At 45.7% G+C, this 20,182-nt stretch overlaps 1 protein-coding gene and 1 long non-coding RNA gene across 2 annotated transcripts in view; both read left to right on the forward strand.

Annotated features, from left to right (window-relative positions):
• LOC136853254 (uncharacterized) overlaps positions 1-1,163 on the forward strand; it is an 8,445-nt gene extending 7,282 nt beyond the window's left edge. Inside the window, exon 3 of the long non-coding RNA XR_010857397.1 lies at positions 1-1,163. This exon is cut by the window's left edge and continues 317 nt beyond it. This is a non-coding gene — a long non-coding RNA (uncharacterized lncRNA).
• Positions 1,164-2,824: 1,661 nt separating this feature from the next.
• Positions 2,825-20,182, forward strand: part of LOC136853431 (gastrula zinc finger protein XlCGF57.1-like) — a 46,933-nt gene continuing 29,575 nt past the window's right edge. Inside the window, exon 1 of the mRNA XM_067128990.1 lies at positions 2,825-2,987. The gene's annotated coding sequence lies outside the window, so the exon portion shown is untranslated. The remainder of the gene's footprint in view (positions 2,988-20,182) is intronic.

Here is a 20,182-nt window from a genome sequence, read left to right on the forward strand (position 1 = left end):
ATCTACTTTTCATTCAGATTTCCGGGACGGACAGATGGTTATGTGGCTGATCTCTTTAATAGTTTTCTAGCAAATTATTATTTCTTCCGACCTGTTACAAAGTAAATGGGGTAAAACAATATCTGTGTGATTTGAGCCTTCATTCCATTCTGTTTCTCAAATTTCCACGTCGGTAGAAAAGAATGGTCTGAAGCCTTGGTATTCTACGCAGGCATCTGCATCTCTTAATGAAAAACCAATATTACTCGACGAAACCTCTTGAAATGTTAAAACCTTAGAAATAAATATATTTATGAAGAGTAAATTTGGAATGATTAGTTCCTACAATATCTGGAAAATATGACCTACTGTTAGAAGTCTGCAAAATCTTCTTGTTGCTTCTCTGTATACGCACTAGTTTAAAATCTCAAAGAAAATGGGACAAGATACGTACACGCACAAGGACAGACCTACAGACATGTGAGTATATTGCTATACATAAATATACACATGTAAATATGTCTGAACGTTTAAAGTGATGGCCTGGCAATAAGACGAAAGAGCTACAGTATGTGTAGGCTGGCGTACAGCTCAATTGCTCTTATGGCCGAGTAAGAAGTGGTAGGTATGTAGAATTTCGCATATAGAGGAAGCAGCATTTATTCCGTTTCTTCAGCAATATGCACACCAAATGCCCTTCTAAGTGGAATGCAGTATTTCACAAATGACCAGAGCGTTTGCTGGCTTGCATCATTCTTGGAAGCTACCCTGTTATCAGAGCTCTTCTCTGAAATATACTGACAGTAGATTGAAGTAATTCCAAGGAATCAGATATCTAAAATCATGTTTGAGGTGAAGCACAATGTGATAATAACTGATTATATACTGAAAAATTTCCCAAGTAATCTTTGTTCACCTTATATGTCGCCTACCAGTTCTTCCATCCTCAATATTTATTTACTTATGTTCCTATTTGATTTTTTAAATACTTGAGCATCATAAAGCATAAAGAATAATAAAGTAATGCATGTTATTATAATAAAGGGTATAATTAAATTTTATTCATCTGATCTAGCTGCCAACTATTCTTTACCTATCCTTATTGTATTACTCATGCAAATACTAATTTTGTGGAAATGCATAAGCATTGTGGGACACAAAGAACAATAAATGATTAAATGCAAGCCAACGGGAGTTTTCTGTTTTCCTTAAGAATTCTAAAAACAAACAAAAGAATTCTGTGCTTGTGGTGCTGAGTCCAACAGGAAAGATTGCAACGAAATTGTTGTTCCACAACATTAGACGCTCTAAGGAGAAAATAGCGACAAAAGAAGTGATAGAATACCCTCTAGAGAATGCTGGAGCAAAAATTATAAAAACTAATAAATACTAATCTGATATCGATGGGTTGAAGAATTCCGGAAAATGTTATTGACTGATTTTGTTGATTACGCAAAGATATTTGACAGTGTCCTCAGGCCAAAATAATGAAAGGTCTGGCGTCATTATAGGAGTTCCATTAAAAATATGAAGCTAACTGAAATAACCCATGAACGAAATAGATACAAAGTTCATGTTGATGGGGTCTTGTCAAGTGAATTTGCAGTAAATAATTTTTAAAAAGTGGCCGAAGATAGTAAAGGAGGTTAAAATATCAGTAAAAATAGCAACTACACACTTAGAATATGGAGATGATGCTGTTTTTATCAGCAAAACACCACAAGATTTACGACGCTTGCTCAAGAGAATGTATCATATATCTAGAGAAATGGAAATCAACTTCAAGAGAAGTGAAGTAATGAAGACAGATTATACACAAAATGACGAAATAACATTATGTAGAGAAAGGGTTAATGGGGTTGGATCTTTCCAATACTTGTGTACAATGACAACCAGTACAGGTTCCCTTGAGGTGAAATATAGTGAAAGACTGAAAAAAGGCAAGTCAAACAGTGATTAAAGTGATTAAGAGTTGGGATAGAAATAAACTGAAGCACAAGTCTAGTGCGATCTATACCTGTCCGAAAATGGCTCATGGTATGAAAATGACATTATCTACAGTAGTATTCTAGACGATCTTGTCGATTTGAGAACAAAGCTTTAAGAAGAATATTGGTATCCAGATGGCAGAATAGATAGAAATGATACCTTAAAGGAACTCAAGGGACAGTACAGACTCACAAAACCGTTGGAGACTACGAATCTACACCTGAGAGGTGTCAAAAGGGGAGGGGCGATTGTGATTTCTACCACTATGTATCAGTCCTTCAGTAATGGCTTGAAAATAAAGTCGGAAATCCTGTGGTGATGTGTGATGAGTCAATGAGTCAATCATGTGTTATTACTATAATCACACACACACACACACACACACACACACACACACACACACACACACACATATATATATATATATATATATATATATATATATATATATATATATATATATATATATATATACACATATATATATATATATATATATATATATATATATATATATATATATATATATATATATATATATATATATATATATATATATATATATATATATATATATAAACAACAGTGCATTACGTATGCATTACAGATGCAAAGAAATAGGGATGTCATAACTCATCATTTTAATGTGGAATATCAAAGTGTATAACATGCAGAATAATTCAGTAGGCCTCTAATTTAGAAGCTTGTAAAATGGGGGGTTCAAAATTTCAGTCCTTTGCTAACATGCAGCATAATTCTAACGGCATCACTGATGTACGCCCGTACAATGGGAGTGGTATGATGGCTCCACTCGAGCGTTGGAGGTTTGACAAGTGATCACTGGGCAAGACGCCTCAGAGAAGAGATCAGTGTGGCAGTCAGCTGTTTATGTCAGCAAGGCGGGTGCCCTACTACAATACGAAAGAATCTTCAGTGTCTGCACAATTATCGGAAACCCTTCCTCGAAATGTCGGCTGTCCAAGAGAAGATAAAACCGCAGGATAATCCCGATTTTGTTGGTGAGTTGTGACAATAGGCCGATGGTAGCTCTTATTGACAAGGCAATAGGCGGATGGTAGCTTTTATGGACAACAGGCCAATGGTAGCTAGGCTATTATTATTCAGTTTGTGTAGGCTGTTACTGGCATCGTTTACAACCCATCTGCTTACCCTGTTGCTTAACCTTAGGCTGAGATAGGCCTATGTAGGTGGTAGTATGATACTTGATTTCCTCGCCAAACAGGTCAACGTGAACCATAGGCCTATGTTTTCGGACACCGTGTGCTATCTCATGTTTTATGCTGTGTTTTTATATAACCCACTCCTTTTAGTTTCCATACACTAATATAGCTTAGGCTATTGGCCTATAACAGCTATTTTGGGGAGCAACAACAGGAATGATCAATAATAAATAAATCAACAAATATTCATTCATAAAACAAGTGCAGTTAAGCTTCAGGGGATACTTCATAATGTTGCCTTTCCTAACATAAATTAATGTAGGCATCAGTAATGTTCAGGAAGACCCCAGCCAGCCATTTCAAAAGACTCCAGCTAGCCATTTGTTCCGATATGATATGCAAACTATTGGTCCTTTACATTAGGAATTACTTACGGTGAAACTGGACACGGCTGTTAAACTCTTGAACAAGGTGGTTAGGCATTAACCACCATCAGGTATGCAGGAATACCCGCCTGTCCGGATGTTAACATTCCAGTTTGCTGCTGGTAACATTTATGTGGCGTTCCTGGCCGTTGCTGTAGCTCCTGCCTTCCGAACCGCTTCTGTAGCTCCTGCATCGGCTTTCCTGATTGCACCTGCTGCTTCTCCTGGTGGTCATGTCCCAGGCTGCTTCCGTTGTGATCCTGCCTAGCTCCCCTGGAGGTTATGATGTTTTATGTCCACCATCCTGCAGAAGATGTCGGAGTGAAGGTAAAGGAAGTTGCCCTGTAGAGGTAACCGCCCCCTTCTTCGGCTTATCTTCGATTTTGTCTTCTGCTGCCTCTTCCCTTCATCTCCCAAGATTCAAGGGGGTCCCAGGAAACCGGATAGACCTCCGCCGGCCAAAGGAAAGGGAGGCTGCTTCTTCCCCCTTGAAGTCCTTTTGGGTGTCTAGGGACTGCCTCCTTCCGAGGAGGCAGTGGGTGTCTCATTGGCTCTTCCCGACCTTCGGATTTGGGAACCGATCCCACATACCACTGGGTTTTGTGCTTCAGGAGCTGCAGATGCGCAGACCTCAGTTTGCGCTCCATTCCTAGTCCTAGAGGTTCCACCTCTAAGAAGGGTGCTGCTCTGGACACTCGTTCGCGAGCCACTCCAAGCACTTGAGATTCTGTGGAATATCGAGTATCCTGATCTGGTCTGGAGAGTACTCCAGGAACAGAGCGAGAGAAAGGGCAGAGGAACTCGGGTGTCACGGCTCTTCCTGCCAGCACTACAAGCACTCCCCGATTGCTTACCAGTGCTCGGTCAGGTTCCTAGCCTGGTGTCTCAACTCAATCCTATCGGTTCGAACACCAGAAGAAGCAGGGAAGAGGCTCCCTTCAGGAGTCCTTTGGGACTTCTAAGGGACTGTCTCTCTTCTGGGAGGTAATTTTCTCTTGTTGGCTCTTCCCGCCCAAGCAGCTGGAACCGATTCGCATTCTCCTTTGGGGTCTCGTGTTTCAGGGGCGGCAAGAGCCCAGACTTGAGAAGCCGTGCCCTCGCTGCCAGTCTTAGAAATCTGCGTCTAGGACTGGTTCTGTGCCTGGCTCTTTTCGATTTCTTAGGAAACCAAAAGCAGCCTCTCCCGATTTTTTGGGAGTCACGTAGGTTGCTTGAATTCTATGAATCATGAGCGCTCTCCTGGCGAGAGGTACAGGACGAGGGAAAGTCCTGAGACGCCTAGGTGTCTCGATACTGCCTGCCAGCTGCTTCAGTTGCTTGGCCAGGTTTCATCCTCATATCTTGAACCTTTGGGTTTGAGCATGCAGGATAGCAGACACAGAATTCCCCCTTTAAACCTTCTTCTTGAGGGGCCTTGGCCTTGAAGGAGTTTAGAGTTTGGGAAATTAGCCCTAGCTCACAGCAGACGAGTTCCGCTTTGTCCAGTTCTGATTGTGTTGAGTGACTGGCTCGGCCTGCTCCCCTCGCCCGGCCCCTGGTCGTGTTCATGAGACTGGCTTGGCTCGGCTCGCCCCGCTTGCCTCCCAGTTCACCGCTTACCACCCAGTCTGGATCGCGTTTGCATGATCAGCTCGGTTTGGTGTGACTTTGCTCGGCCCTGCTCAGCTTTTCCGAATCAGGTTCCCGGCACTGTTCAAGTGAACTTTCTGCTCTTCCCAGGAAAGCGTTTTGCCACAGGACAAGCGCTCTTCTTCCCCAGTGTGGCAATCATCTCCTTCTGTTGATTACCTCTCACGATCCACCTTTCCTGCTGGTCTTACTGGCAGGACAGGTATGGGTACTCTTTCTCCTCACCTGTTCTCTTTTCCTCTCGGTTGTTCAGAGAGATGTGAGACGGACAGAGAGAGCTCCAATGAATTTGTCTTTCTTTGGGGTTCAGCTGTCTGGCGTGCTTTCAGTGTCGGTCCCCCGATTGTCTTGTAGTACAACCAGGTAGCTGAGGAGGGTTTCTTGGGATGTGATAGGGTCTCCCTCCAGGGGGATAGGTACAGGAGTTTCATGCTTTGGAAGGCAAAGCAACATGAAGGCAATCGCAACTTGAAGAGGAAGTTGCCATTGCCCTTGTTTCTCAGAGAACTCCGCGCCAATTCATCAGCACGAGGATCCCTGGGAAAGGACTGCGACTCCCCCAATGAATAATCTTCATCACTCACAACCCTTGCAGTTCCCGAAGGGGCCGAGAGTTTCGGGGGCCACCGCTGTCCTTGCTTGCGGTCATCGACCAGATGAATACTTTTCTTCAGACAAGGAGTTCGTTCAGGTTGAGACACTAGCTCCTCCTCCCACCTCGACAGAGTACGAATTCTTCTTGCCATGGAGGGGTCTTGCCGACTGCAGGTTGTCCTAACTCTGCTTTATCCGGACTAGATTCTCTCTCTGCTTCTCCTTTCCATGAAGGGTGTTCTCTTCTGCAATGAGAGGTGGTGATCTTGGAGGACACCACCTGGTTTCCTCCAGACAGTCTCCTGAAGGATCCACGATCCTTCACTTTTAGGCTTTCTCTCCTCGAATACAACCATTCCTGGAGAGAACCCTGCCTTCTGGAGACTGATCCTGTTCGGGGGTGGGTCTTCCTACACCAGGCGGCAATCTGTGGGCAATTCTGGTGCTAAGAAGAAGACTTTGTCCTAATTCGGATCTCCTGTTTCGTAAGTCCTGAGTTGGCTCAACCCTTAGGAACGAACCTTTACTCGGTTCTGCCTTTCTCTTTCAGAGATTTGCCAGATACCGCAGTAATCAAGGTTCATACACTCAGCACAGCAGTCACCCAGACACATTCGAGGATGATGGATGTATGACAGATAAGTTCGGTCATTAGGGTCAGTGTTAGTGACAGTTGGTCTCGACACCTTGATGTTTCGAAAAATTGTTCGACGTAGGAAGACGGTCAATTAGTCCTTCAATCTCGACGCTCCGAAGCTGTTACCATTCGGCTCTGTCTTTACGGACTGTGGGTATAACAGCCATCGACCATGCCACATTGAAAATATCGCTTCTCGTCCGATCAGCGATGCTAACATTTATTGGGTCAGGTCAGTACTTGGATAGGTGATCTGGAGCACTGGATTCTGCTGATGTCTAGAAGTGTTTCGCATCCATGGTTAGAAACGTTGGGACTAGTCAGTACTGTACTTGGATAAGTGACCTCCTAGAAACTTCAGGTGCTGTTGGCTCCTAGGAGACATCTTTTGCATCCATGATTCAAGTCTTGGGCTTACAACTTCCTGTTGTTCTGTCTGATTCATCAGGAGATCAACAGCACCTCCAAACTAAGTTCTGGCAACTTGTTTTTGGTTCCTACACAGTCAAGAAGTGGTGTCTAGGAGCTCCATTTCTTTTGACTTGATATAGTTACACTCTCCCTGTGAGGAGTGGGAGATGTCCAAGAGCTGCCACTTTCTTTTGATCCACAATCCGAGAGGTAGAGAATGTTGTGTGGATCTTAAGACAGTTTAAGGAGTCTCAGGGTCCGCCCTAGATTTTGATAGCAATGACACCACAGGTAGCTAAGGATTAAACTCTCTCCTCCAGAAATTTTTCATTCTTTGAGACATTGACCAGGGTGGCAGGCTCCTATACTTAAGCACATTCTTTTTAGACTTTTAAGAGTCTCAAGATCCATCTACTATATTGCAGTACAGGTACACGAGTAGACAGAAGAAAATTTACTATAGTGGCCAACCAAACATATCTTAAGCAAGATGGATGTAATTACAACAATTCATTCACTGAATTCAGGAGATAAGGACAGTTGATCTTGGCACCTTGTTTTCAGGAAATTCGTTCAACCTCTGAAGAAGTTTGACCATAGTCCTTCTTTTCTCAACTTAATGAAGTTGGCGGTGCTCTGTTCTGTCTTCTTGCACCCTTGAACAAAGCAAGACATCTCTGGTATCCATTTACATCTGGAAATCAATAACATTACATTCTATTTTCAAAGCTGATCAGTGAGATGAATCATTCCAGATCAGACAGTTCTGTGGTTCCAATGACATTAAAGACGCCCCCTGCCTCCGTAAAGCCTAGACTTTCAGCCTAATGCCAATGACTAGTTTGTTAGCTTCGAGTTGGCTGAGAAATGGTGTCTAAGTTGTCATGTCTCTGACTAGTGAAATGATCAAATGAGTGTACCCTGCAACTTCCTGGTGGACATAGTATGTTTACAAACCTGCAGATCTTTTTGTACCAAATGGTGTTGGTCTGTCCATTTCATTCAGCTTCCTGGGCAAAAGGTACTAGGATTGAGTGTAATCATGCAGATCACATTTATCTCCCTTTACCTTGGGACATTGCCCATAGGTCTTGGACTCCTCTTTGTTGGATCCTATGGTGGATGGGCATTAAGTAATGTAGTTCACCCAGCTCTTGAGGGACAGGTTGCATCTCACTGCAAGGAGAAGGTGTGTGTGGGACTGGCCTCCTCCCTTTCTCCTGTCTTTCTTCCTCTTCCAATGGGCAGAGGAACAGTAAATGAGCCTTCATGTGCTGGATGGGCGTGCATGCAGGTGATCTAGATGACTGAGTATCCTATCTGTAATCTAGCTCCATTTGGATTAGTAGATGCAAATTCTTCCTTCTCTCTAGCAAGGGGAGAGAGGGACTGACTATGAGCAAACCAGTTGGTTATTCTTAGCTTTATAGTCACTGACACTGTGGGTCCATCCAAACCTTTTCAAATCAAGGATATTACATTCTTTTAATTTGAAATCCCCAGAAGTCGACGACTGAACAGCTCTCTTGTTCAGTAGATCAGAGGTATGGTCTCCTTTCTTTGCTCTTTCATGACCAGGCAGAGAGTACTCAGGTGAGCCAAATTACCAGTCAATTAAGAGATTTAGCACAGAATCCTCCTCCAAAAGTAAGTCTAAATGTAAAGACTGAGGTTTGGTATTTGTGTAGGTGAACAAATTGCACCACTTAAAGTAATTTGCCAGTTTTATATAAGCAACTTTCCCCATTACATAGCTATAGTTTCTACCTTCTGTAGTCAGCTCAAAATTTAAAATTCTGGAAATTGGAGCACTCTTTTGTTTTAGGTGTAGGTATGTTGACCTGCCCACTATCGGGGAAGAATAGGTACAACTTAGCTAAGAGCTCAATTCTATTCTGCGGTTAATGACTGAACAACAGTTATTAGCAGCTCTTGTTTTCACCGGTGGTCGGAGATCGCACTTTGGTGAAGTAACCCTTGCTTTGATTTTGGTAGCAAGGCTATCTAGCCTAGCTTGAATTTTGGATACTTCATGGATTTCTTATTCATTTATTTTTTACCATTATGTCGGACTCTAGTTTATCCAGCATTAATCTTGAAAAGGTTGCAAACTAGACTGGAGGGTTAAATAGTTAGGAAGTGTCTTCTTGTACCATTTGTTGTATCCTAGGAACAAATTTGTTTGCCTGAATTGAATTGTGACCAATGTATCTGGGAAAAGAGTAAATGGAAAACGGGACCGAATTAGAAAAGCTACAGCTAGGGGTCCAAGGAAAAAAGCAAAACAGGCTTCTGCTAGTGTAGGCCATTCTTCAAGGGATGATATTGATGTTTTGCCTATCCCTTCGACCTCTCTGCCTGCAGTTCGACTTTGTTTATGTTTTAGTGTACTGAAGATATTGATGATACATATGAATACAGTATACTAACGTGTTATGTATGCACATGCAACTCGTTGTTTTACTTTTGAGTTTACTCATTTGGCATTCTGATTTAGTGGTTCATACTGATATATGCAAACCCCTACAACTTTTATTAGCTGATGATGTGTCAAGCTGCTTTTAACATTGCTAAGGCAACAGGCTTAAACTGGTTTTTCACCTCGCTTACGTGGTTTGCTCTACAATGTACGTTCTCTTGGGGGAAATTTTATGTGACATTTGTATTGTTTTAGTTTTTTCAGATGTTGTAGAGCTCAAGTGCCTGGGAGTAAGGGTTCTCTCACTAGCAATGCTTGCAGTATATCCCTGTATGTTGCCAATTGCTCTTTTTGATTCATCCATGGGCATGAGGCGGCTGTTGCTTGGGTTCTCATGGAACCCGTGTGTTGACTGAGAGAAAGAGAGAGTATGTGTGTGCTCATTCTTCCTTCACATTCCAGCACAGGAATGGTGTAAGGGTCCCAGGACAGTGATGGTCTTGTGTAGAAGTCGAAGAAGAGAAACAATTTTGTAGTCTTCGCTTTCATTTACCTTGGTGCTCTCCCATGTCTTCGGACTCAGGAACCATGTCGTGGGTCTCTCAGAGACTTGGTTTGCAACATGGGAATACCAGGTGCATTAAAGCCTCAAGATAATATTCATATGCGGTAACCTGTGTCACTTATACTAGTGCCAGGAATTCTTTTCTCCCGGACTTTATGTGCCTTAAGTGCCCGCTGTTTCTTCGGATATTTAAGCAAATCCAATCATCCTGACACGTGACTTGTGACTTGGAAAATCAAGTGCGTTTCTACCTGCAAAAGAATCAATCTGCTATTGGCTAACTTTCACTGTTTCATCGAAACCATTTTTACCAGAATCGTTGAGTTATCTCCTCAGACTTGTACAACCACCACCATAATTTTTGGGTGTGTGAACCTAAACAAAATAGCTAAAATCCGCGAATACTTAACTCCTCCCTAAAAATGCTTATAACTGCCTATTTGTTCCGACACAATATACAAACCCTCGGTCCTTTACATTAGGGATTACTTTCAGGTGTAGGCTGGAAACGGCCATTGAACTTCAAACAAGGTGGTTAGGCAGTTAACTACTGTCCGGGAGGGGGAGTACCGCCTGCCCGGATGTAAACATTCCAATTTGCTTTCGGCCGTCGTAGCGCACGGACCTTGTTCTTCGCCGCTCTCTGCCTGACAGCTTTCTTTTCTGCTTAATTGGTGGGAAATTTCCTTTTTTTTTGCTTTGTTATGGAGAAACCATCCAAACCTTCCTATCCCCAGCGTGTGTCCTTGGGTAGGTGGTAAAAAGTGTAACTCTTTTAGGTCTAGAGTTGATGTGGACCTGGACTTTGCCCTCTGTACATCTTGCAGGGGCGTGTGTGTTCACGCCGACGACCCTTGTAGTGAGTGTTGTTTTGGTCCTCCGAGCAATGGGGAAGTTCGAGGGGGACATTACTGTTGGAAGCCCACCAAGGAGTCTTCTGAGGGAAACGCCCCGATGACTCCAGTGGTGGCTAATCCTTCGGCCTGTTTCTCCCATGTCTATGTCTATGTCTGACGCTTTCCCCTTCTCCTTTGTTTATCAAGTATCCCTTCTTTCGCTATTAAGCGTTCAGACGGGATTTCAAATCACTTATATTTTAGTTAAAAATTACAAAAGTTTAAAAGTCCCCCCTGTAATGTAAAGAGGGTTAATTGCATTTGTCTCAGTATTATAGCTGAGTGAAAATAAATGGGTTTTCAATAGCTTTTGAACTGAAAGATATTTTCTCCCTGGCATCCTGATACTGGAGGTTGATTATACAATCTAGGGCACAGTGTTTAAAAGTTCCACGCCAGAGTGGTGCTGCCAGGCTCATCAAGACAATGAAATCATCACGGAAATGCTGGCGACCGTCTCATCTCACCTGGCCCAACTACGCATCTTTTCAGGCAACCTTTAAGATACAATGGTTCTCCCTGCTAATAGCTTGATATGTTAAGACGCAAAGTTTAAAAATAATCCTTGCTTTGACTGGTAACCAGTGTAATTTAATTAAGGTTGGAGTAATATGTTCTCGTGGGGATATACCAACAATTAGTCTAGCAGCTCTATTCAAAATCATTTGAAGTTTCTTAAGTCGATAATTAGGTAAGTTGTAATACAACGAGTTACAATAGTCTACTCTACTAACTACCAAACCCCTAATTAGCAGCTTAGTGGCATCTTCGTTAAGATATTTTCTAATGGATCTCATATTCCTCAGATGATAATTTGCTGTCCTAACCTGATTGTTAATATGTTCATCAAATGTCAAAGAACCATCAACTACCCCAGAGATCTTACTGCCGTTATCAGTTAACAAAATGGATTCTCCTTATTGATGGAGATGCTGTTAACCAATCAAACCTTCTTAAACCAATATTTAGTTTCACAATGAAGACATTCAGTTTTATTTTCATTTAGTTTCAGCTTTTTCTTTTGCATCCATTTGAAACATCTGCCATGAGTCTATCAATAACAGCTTGATCTTTCAATAATGTCATCTACTATTAAATAGAACTGGTCATCAGCAAAAAATTTACATTGAACGCCATGTAATTTAAATATCCAAGACAACTCGATTGTATAAATACTAAAAAGAACTTTATCCAAGACGGTCTTCCAATTCAGGAACACTCTGTTTTCTACCACTCCCCAGAATATCTATCTTTAACCTTCACCTTGAAAGATCTGTTCGATAAATTGAGTTATCTAAACCATTTAAGGTCATCCCCATCGATCCCAATAGCAGTCATATCCTCTATTAACACCTTCATTTTGCCACTGTATCAAAAGCAGCGCTAAGATCTAGGAGAATAAGATCTCACCCCAAGCATTTAAAGTGCCTGGGCATCTGAGAAACCTAACAAATCATTAATCTTCCCCACAAAGAGCTTGTTTCAGTAGAATGGAAGGCAGCAGAGCAGCAGCTGATCTTCAGGAATAGCTCCAATTCACCTTCAATTGGACTGAGTTGGTCTAAAATGGAAGTCTCACCTTTGGTCATTTTGGTGACAAAAATGCTCCTCTCCCAGTCTCGAGACTCCCTCCCTTTTCATCCCCGTTTGGAGGAAGTGAAGGGGACCTAGACTGAAGAGTTGGATGGATCCTCTCTGAACCTCTTCCCGTTCTGGAGGGGAGTTTTTGTTCTCCAGAGCGGTGAGGCCTCACCTGGAGGACTTGCCCGACTCGCAAGTCTGTGGCACTGATAGCCAGGCTTTGATTCCAAGCTCAACCTCCTGAAACCTGGGCCTTCTGGCACATCACTGGAGGGGATTGGCTCCACTGCCCACCGCTCCAGTTGTGACTCACTTGTTTTGTCTAACGATTGTTCCCTTGTTGATGACCCTGCACCATTTCTAGGTTTGCTTAGCTTTTGTTTATAGTTTACATCTGTTGCTTTCGTCAGTCAGAACGTTAGTCACACGCTTTGGGTAATCACCTGGCTTCCTGGCTCCGCATTCAGCAGCATGGACGTGTTTACATGGTGACGTTGGCCATACCCGTATTTGACTGTCGCTGCCCCGTTCGAACCCTGGCTTGATCCACGACCTCTGTTCCTGGAGGGAGGCTTTCCAGCCCGAGACAACGTCTGTTCCAGTCCCCATCCCATCGAACCTGTGTTTCGTGGCCTGTTTGAATATCCATCATGGGCAGGAGGGGCTCTTGCATTCCCGCCCCGCCCACTTTTGTTCATGGCCGACGCCTTTCAGCTGACCTTTGATGGTCACCTCTGGCAAATGCTGGCTCTTGAGCTCTGGGTAGATGTCTCTGCCTTGGATGTGCCTTGTGCTGCAGTCCCCTCCTGCTAGGAAGGATTGTTGTTACGTGAATTGGTATTTATCTTCGGATTATTATTTATCATCGCGTCTGATTTCTCAGTATTTGCTGCCTCTTTGGTTATCTCCTTATTTATGTTAACTGATGTCACTTGAAGAAGAAGTATGCTGTCTCCTCCCCTAAGAAGCCTTGTTTGATGTAACTCTAATGTTGTTCACTTTTCCACAGGGTATTTGGGACTCTTTTGCTTCCCGATCCTGTTTTATTTAAGGGAACTAATTTTGCTACCTCTTTGTTAGTGGCACTCTTTGGTTGTGTGATGTGGTAGACCAAGGCCTGCACTTACCCAGACTTGACTAAGAAATATGTACATTACGTAATGTTAAATAAACTAGTTTTAAGGTTATTTTGCTGGTTTTGTTGTTGCTCCTTTCCCCGTTGTTGTCTCTGCTTCTGCCAGTCTTTCCAGGTCCATTTCTCTGATATGGGAGAAACCTGATTAACCGAGGTTTGATTCATAACCAGTGGTGTTGATGGCGACAACACCAGCCAGCGGCAATACGCAAGGTGCTCCAACTCTTCCTGCTGGCACTCAGTTGACAATGGTGCCAAGTCAGGTTCTGGTCCACTGGGATAGATCTGTCAGCCAGGTGGGCCAAACGCAAGGAGAGGTGGAGAAGAGGTCAGCTGCTCATCTTCCGGGAGAGGCTGGGCCTTCAAGAAGACATGGGGCGAGGTTGCGCAAGCTGTGGGGCCAGCCAGCCACGCTGTTCGACTCCTCCCAGTCCCTGGCCTTCTGTTCGCCCAGCCAGCCTGGCTCGGGGGAGGCGAGATCCAACACCCGTGGGACAACGGCTCGATGTCCGCCTTCCTCCAGATTGCTGATGGCCTGGTGCTCAGTCAAGCAGCCTCCCTGACCCTGAGGATCGGTGATCACCGCCCCAGGCTGTTTGATATCCCCACTGCCTCTGCTGGTTCTTTCCAGTAGGCCAGTGGGAGCGATTCCTCCTCTTCCCACGCCAGTCCACCAGGCTGCCCTCCCCTGTTTCTTCCAGGGGCGGTTATCTAGCATCTCCTGAGGAGGAACTCTGGGGTGTTCTCCTCAGAGAGTTCAACCGGAGATGGCTGGAAACCTGGCAGTCCTCTGCTTGACCAGTATCTACCAGGGTGGTTCAGGAAGGTCCACTGGGGTCTGCCGAGGTTCTCCTCTCTGGTTGGAGCTGCTAGTTCAGCAGGACTGCACTCTGGTCTTTCTTCACCAAGAGAGGTCCTCTGCCCTGTAAGATGCGGACACCCCCGAAATACAGAGTCTTTTTAAGGGGGTAGATATCTCTTCTTTCAAGATCTCTACTGATGGGAGCACAATGACCTCTTGCCCAGGGGATCTCACGGCCTCGTCTGTGGATCGTCCGTCGCACCTGGAATCCTTCTGACTTTCCAAGAGGGAAACCCAAGGGGATGGGGATGCTGTGGTCCGATTTCATCCCAGACCTTATAGCAAGTCTTGTGTCTGGGCAAGACAGTTCGCTTGTTCAGCAGGTTCAGGACAAGCTTCAGAGCTCCTCCTCTGCCTTGACAGGAGCAGCAGCTTGACAATGGCAGTTGTCAGGAGGCTGTTACTGACTCATGGACATCTGACCTTCCTGTCACTGCAGTGGTGACTGATCCGGGTCTGTCCCAGTCAGCAATTGACTGTCAGAGAGCATCCCCTCTTTCAGCAAGAAGTGCAACCCTGGACCTACCGCCATGGCGGCCTTCTTAATAGTCTCCTGGCTTGAACTGTGGTCCTTCTGTATCGGACGTATGCGACCGAGGATGGCTATTGTACCTGGGGAGGACTTGCTAACTTTGGGAGACTGTGGCACTGAGGGTGACAAGCAATCTCCACATCAACATCCTGCAAACCTCAAGGCGAACCTTCCTGGCCCTACAAGCGTTTCAGGATCAAGTAATCACTCTGTGGTGTTGATGAGGTCTGTAACACCCGAGCCAGCTATCGCCCTGCAGAATGAACAAGGGGCCTGGGATCCTCCTCTTCAGAGAGCTTGACAATGCAGGTGGACAAGCGGGTTCTGATGACAGTGACAGCTGTCCACCAGACAGTGGCAAGACCTCTGGGTGACAGACAAGCTCACTGCGCCAGAATCAGGTGATAGGGACACAGTGGCCCTTCACGCCCATAAGAAGTCCCAGTTGTTCGATCTGTGGGGGCATCCAGTCATACACCTGTTCTTCCCTCGACACAACAGGGGTCCCTCAGGTCTTCTGTTCAGCCCCCTTTCCAGAATGCCGGTTATGGGGATGCGATAAGAAGACCCGGGGAAACGACGTTTACGCCTGTTCCTCCTTTTTGTGCCTGATTCGCCATTGGGTGACTCAGTCAGTGACATGGACCCCAAATCTGAGGATGATTCTGTGACTCCCAAATGGCCCCAGGCTGTTTGGTATCCCGACCTCCCCTCTTCTTTCCGTGGTCCATCTCCAGAGAGATTCCTCCCTGGTTTGCCTGCTGGACACCACACTACAGCAAGAAGTGCCACCAGGCTGAGCCCAGGGTGCTGTAGAGTCGGCGGACCAGCATCTCCTGGCTTTAGAGCCGTGTCTTTCTCGTAGAGAAAGCCTCAGATGGATGGAGACCCCCATAGTCCTCTGCAGTGGAACCGGGAAAGTGGGCCAGACTTCTGTTTGGTGTCAACAGCGCAAACTCTGCTGGCCTCCATTCAGCAGAACGACTTCATGCTTATTCTTCACCTGAAGGATGCGTCTTTCCATTTCAGCATCCATCCTCTCACAAGTACCTCCAGCATTCTTGCAGCTGAAGGGGGTAGATATCTCTTCTTTTCAGGATTTCTTTACTGATGACCGCTCCCCAGGTGTTCACCCAGGGATCCCAGGCTCCCTCGTGTCAGCTGTGACTCCACGTTTTAAGGGACCTACATCTTCTGAGGTATCTCGACGACTGGCTAGTCCTGGCAAGCTCTGACCATCAGTTGCTACAGGACAGGGATGGCATCAGCGAGTTTTGCAGGAGATCTTCAGGGATTGTCCTTCTGGAGAAGTGGATCTCACCCCTCGAGCAGAGGATAAAGTACCTGGGCATGCTGATAGATTCATCCCGGACTTCGAAAGTCTTTCCCTCGGACTCTCCTATCTGCAGGTTCAGGAAGGCAGCACAGCTGTTCCTGTCTTGGCAGGAGCAGCAGCTTGGCAATGGCAAGTCGTCATCGGTCACCTGTCGCCTTTGGAGAAGCTGGTACCTCATGGGCGTCTTCACCTTGGTCACTGCAGTGGAGACTGAAGGAGCACTGGTCCCAGTCCCAAGACCCCCAGTCCTTCCTCATCCCTCTTTCCGAGGAGGTGAGAAAGGACCTTCGCTGGTGGATGGACGACAAGAACCTCTTAATACTCCCCCTCTGGACATGCTTCTGTTCTCTGACGCATCGACCGAGGGATGGGGCGTACACCTGGAGGAGTTGCTAACTTCGGGAGTGTGGCACTGAGACAACAAGCAACTTCACATCAACATCCTGAGACTCAAGGCTGCCTTCCTGGTCCTCCAAGAGTTTCAGGATTGAGTGATGGGACACACTGTGGTGTTGATGAGCGACAACACCACGGTAGTGGCATATGTCAACAAACAAGGGGTCAGTCTGGTGTCCCTTCAGCTTCATCAGTTGACGATGCAGGTGCACGAGTGGGCCGTGGCTCACTCGGTAGAGCTGTCAGCCAGGTACATTCCAGGCAAGAGGAATGCTGTGGCAGACAAGCTCAGCCGCCAGAATCAGGTGGTAGGGACAGAATGGTCCATTCATCAGACAGTAGTGGAAAGGCTGTTCGACCTGTGGGGCGCGTCAACCATCGATCTGTTCGCCACCTGGCACAACAGAAAGCTCCAGGTCTTCTGTTCTGTCGTGCCAGACCCATGGGCTGTTATGGAGGATGCGATCCAACACCCTTGGGACAATCCTCGGCGCTTCGCCTTTCCTCCTTTTTGTCTGATTCGCAGGGTGATCAGTCAAGTGATGATCACCCCAAATCTGAGGATGATTCTGGTGACTCCCAAATGGCCCCAGGCTGTTTGGTATCCCGACCTGCTAGCTCTTCTTTCCGTGGCACTGAGAGAGATTCCCCCTGGCCCAACCTGCTGTGTCAACCCCACGCAGAGCAGTTCCACCAGGCAGTGCATTCCCTGTGTCTTCACGGCTGGCGGTTATCCAGCATCTCTTGCGAGTGAGAGGCTTTTCGCTTCCACGCAGCAACAGAGATGGCTGGATACCTCAGAAGATCCTCTGCAGTGGTATACCAGGAAAGTGGTCCACCTTCTGTGGTTGGTGTCGTAGATGGGGTATCTCTCTGTTTGGAGCTGCTGTTCAGCAGGTTGGCAGACTTCCTCGTCTTCCTTCACCAGAGAAAGCTTCTCTCCACTTCAGCTGTGAAAGGCTACAGAGCCACACCCAGCATAGTCTTGCAGCTGAAAGGAGTAGACATCTCTTCTTTGAAGATTTCTCTACTGATGAGAAGCTTCAAGAGGTCTTGCCTACCCAGAGATCTCAGGCCCCCTGCGTGGGATGTGACTCTCGTTCTAAGGAGCCCGATTCGTGCACCGTATGAGCCTTTACGAGAGTCGTCAGACAGGAATCTGACCCTCAAGACCGTCTTCCTGCTTGTCCTGGTATCAGCAAAGTGAGTAGGAGAACTTCACGAACTTTCCTTTGATGTTAAACACTCAAGGGGATGGGGATCAGTTACGCTTGATTTCATCCCAGACTTTGTAGCAAAGACTCGGAACCCATTGGTCACTGACACTAGGTTTGAGTCCTTCATGATCCCCTCCCTAGAGGGCTTTGTTGGTAATGAGCCAACTGTTAGACTGCTGCGGCGCTATCTGAAGAGAACTCGCCATCTCCGGCCCGAGTGTTGACGACTCTTCATTAGCACTGGCAGCTCGACAAAGAAAGAGATGTCCAAGAACACAATCTCTTTTTGGCTTCGTGAGACGATTAGGAGAGCATACCCTGCTGCTGGAGAAGATGACACTGGTACGCTTTCTGCCGAAAGCTCACAAAGTCTGCAGCATTGGTCCGTCCCTCGCATTCCAGAAGAATATGTCAGTTCCTCAGGTGCTGAAGGCGGGCGTGTGGTCCCAGCAGACCACTTCACCTCTTTCTACATTGGGATGTTGCCCACAAGTCCTTGGACACCTTTTCCTTGGGTCCTGTGGTGGCTGCTCAACAAGTTGTGTAGCTTATCCAGCTCCTCTAACAGGACAGGTTGCATCTTGCCTAAGTTGTACGGTTGTGATTGGGAGATTGAATGTGGAGTGACTGGCCTCTTCTTTCTCCCCATCCTGGCTCTCTTCCCACGGGCAGGGAGCGGACGTGCCGTTACAAGCTGGATCTGGCGATCGAGACAGGTAAGCACATAACAGGAGCTCCAGTTCTATTTCCGTTCAGGTTAATAGAAGCAACCCCACTCCTTCCTCTTGCAAGGGGAGGAAGGAGACCATGACTATAAGACAAACCCAATGCTTGTATTTGCCTTATTGTCATCCGACGTCAAATTCTTCTAGCCTACTTTGCATGAACTGACGTCTCCTCTTTCATGGAAAGGACCCAGAAGTCTGACAACTGATCCTGTGTTTCTTACAACCCGATCTTTTATCAGAGGCAGTTTTTCCTTCATCGCTCTCACGACCAGGAAGGGAAGACAAGGTGGTGAACTCCAGTCAGTTCAGAGAGACGTTATCAGATTCCTCCTCCAATCAGTGAGTCTCCTAATGTAAAGGACCAAGAGTTTGTATATTGTGTTGGAACAAATAGCAATTTTTAAAGTAAATTGTATTTTCCTAACTATACAAACCCAAGGTCCTTTATACTTGATGCCCACCTCATGCCACCCCTCAATCTGATACCTGGGCCGAAAGGCAAATTGGAATGTTTACATCTGGGCAGGCGGTACCCCCGCCTCTCGGACAGTAGTTAACTGCCTAACCACCTTGTTTAAAGTTCAACGGCCGTTTCCAGCCTATGCCTGAAAGTAATCCCTAATGTAAAGGACCTCAGGTTTGTATAGTTAGGAAAAATACAATTTACTTTAAAAATTGTTATTTTGAAAGTTCAAACACCAAAAAAACCCTCTAAAAATGCTTGTACCTAAGTATTTTAATAGTTTTATCACAAAAAGTGCTTTAGTCACGAAAACGATATGACAGTACAGTAATTAGTTAATATTTCTCTATGAAAAATACCACTGATAGGCAAATTTTCTGCGAATAATGTGTATACACGTTCCACAGAAAATTCTGTGAATAGGTGAAGCCATGAATCTGTAACTGCAAATTGGTGGGGGTCCATGTATATCCTTCTTCTGCTCGAGTTTCCTTGGACACTAGAGCAGAGGGAGCAACCGATGATCAATTCACTCATGACTCGGGAGCTCTAGGTGTGTGAGTCTCGAGAGGGACTCGTATCACCACAGGTACTTGGGTTTTCTCAAAACCCCTAGTTACCCTTACCAGTATTGTGGAGTTATCTCCACGAACTGGTATAATCTTTCTTCTGCTCGGGTTTCTTTGGGCACGGGTAGAAAAAGGAACTGATGATCGATCCATTTGTTATTCGGGAGCTTTAGGTGTGCAAGTCTCGAGTGGGACTCGCGTCACTTTGGGTATCCGGGTTTCTTAGAAACCCTGAGCTACGCTTTACCAGTACCATGGAATCACTCTGAGGGCTGGTATAGAGCCCACCTCTGCTCAAGATTCCTTGAATTCTCGGGTAATAGAAGCAACTGATGCATGAAAGATTCGTGATTCAAGAGCTTCAGGTGTGCTGGTGTTTCTTAGAGACCCCGAGTTATCTTTACCAGTATTGTGGGTCAACCCCACAGGCTGGTGTAGGCTCCTCTGTCACACCACAACACCGATAGGGAGAGAGTGAGTTTACAACATGAATGCGCTGCCTCACCCCCCACCAGTACTCTCCCGAGTATGTGGCCAGGATCCTGTAATGGTGCAGCTGATTTGCGAGTCTGCACACCTGGAGAAGCTGTCAATGAGCTCCCATACAGTCTTCTTCGAGTGTAAGAGGCCAAGGCCTC

The sequence above is a fragment of the Macrobrachium rosenbergii genome, chromosome 27 (assembly GCF_040412425.1).
Source record: "Macrobrachium rosenbergii isolate ZJJX-2024 chromosome 27, ASM4041242v1, whole genome shotgun sequence".
NCBI classification, from domain to species: domain Eukaryota; kingdom Metazoa; phylum Arthropoda; class Malacostraca; order Decapoda; family Palaemonidae; genus Macrobrachium; species Macrobrachium rosenbergii.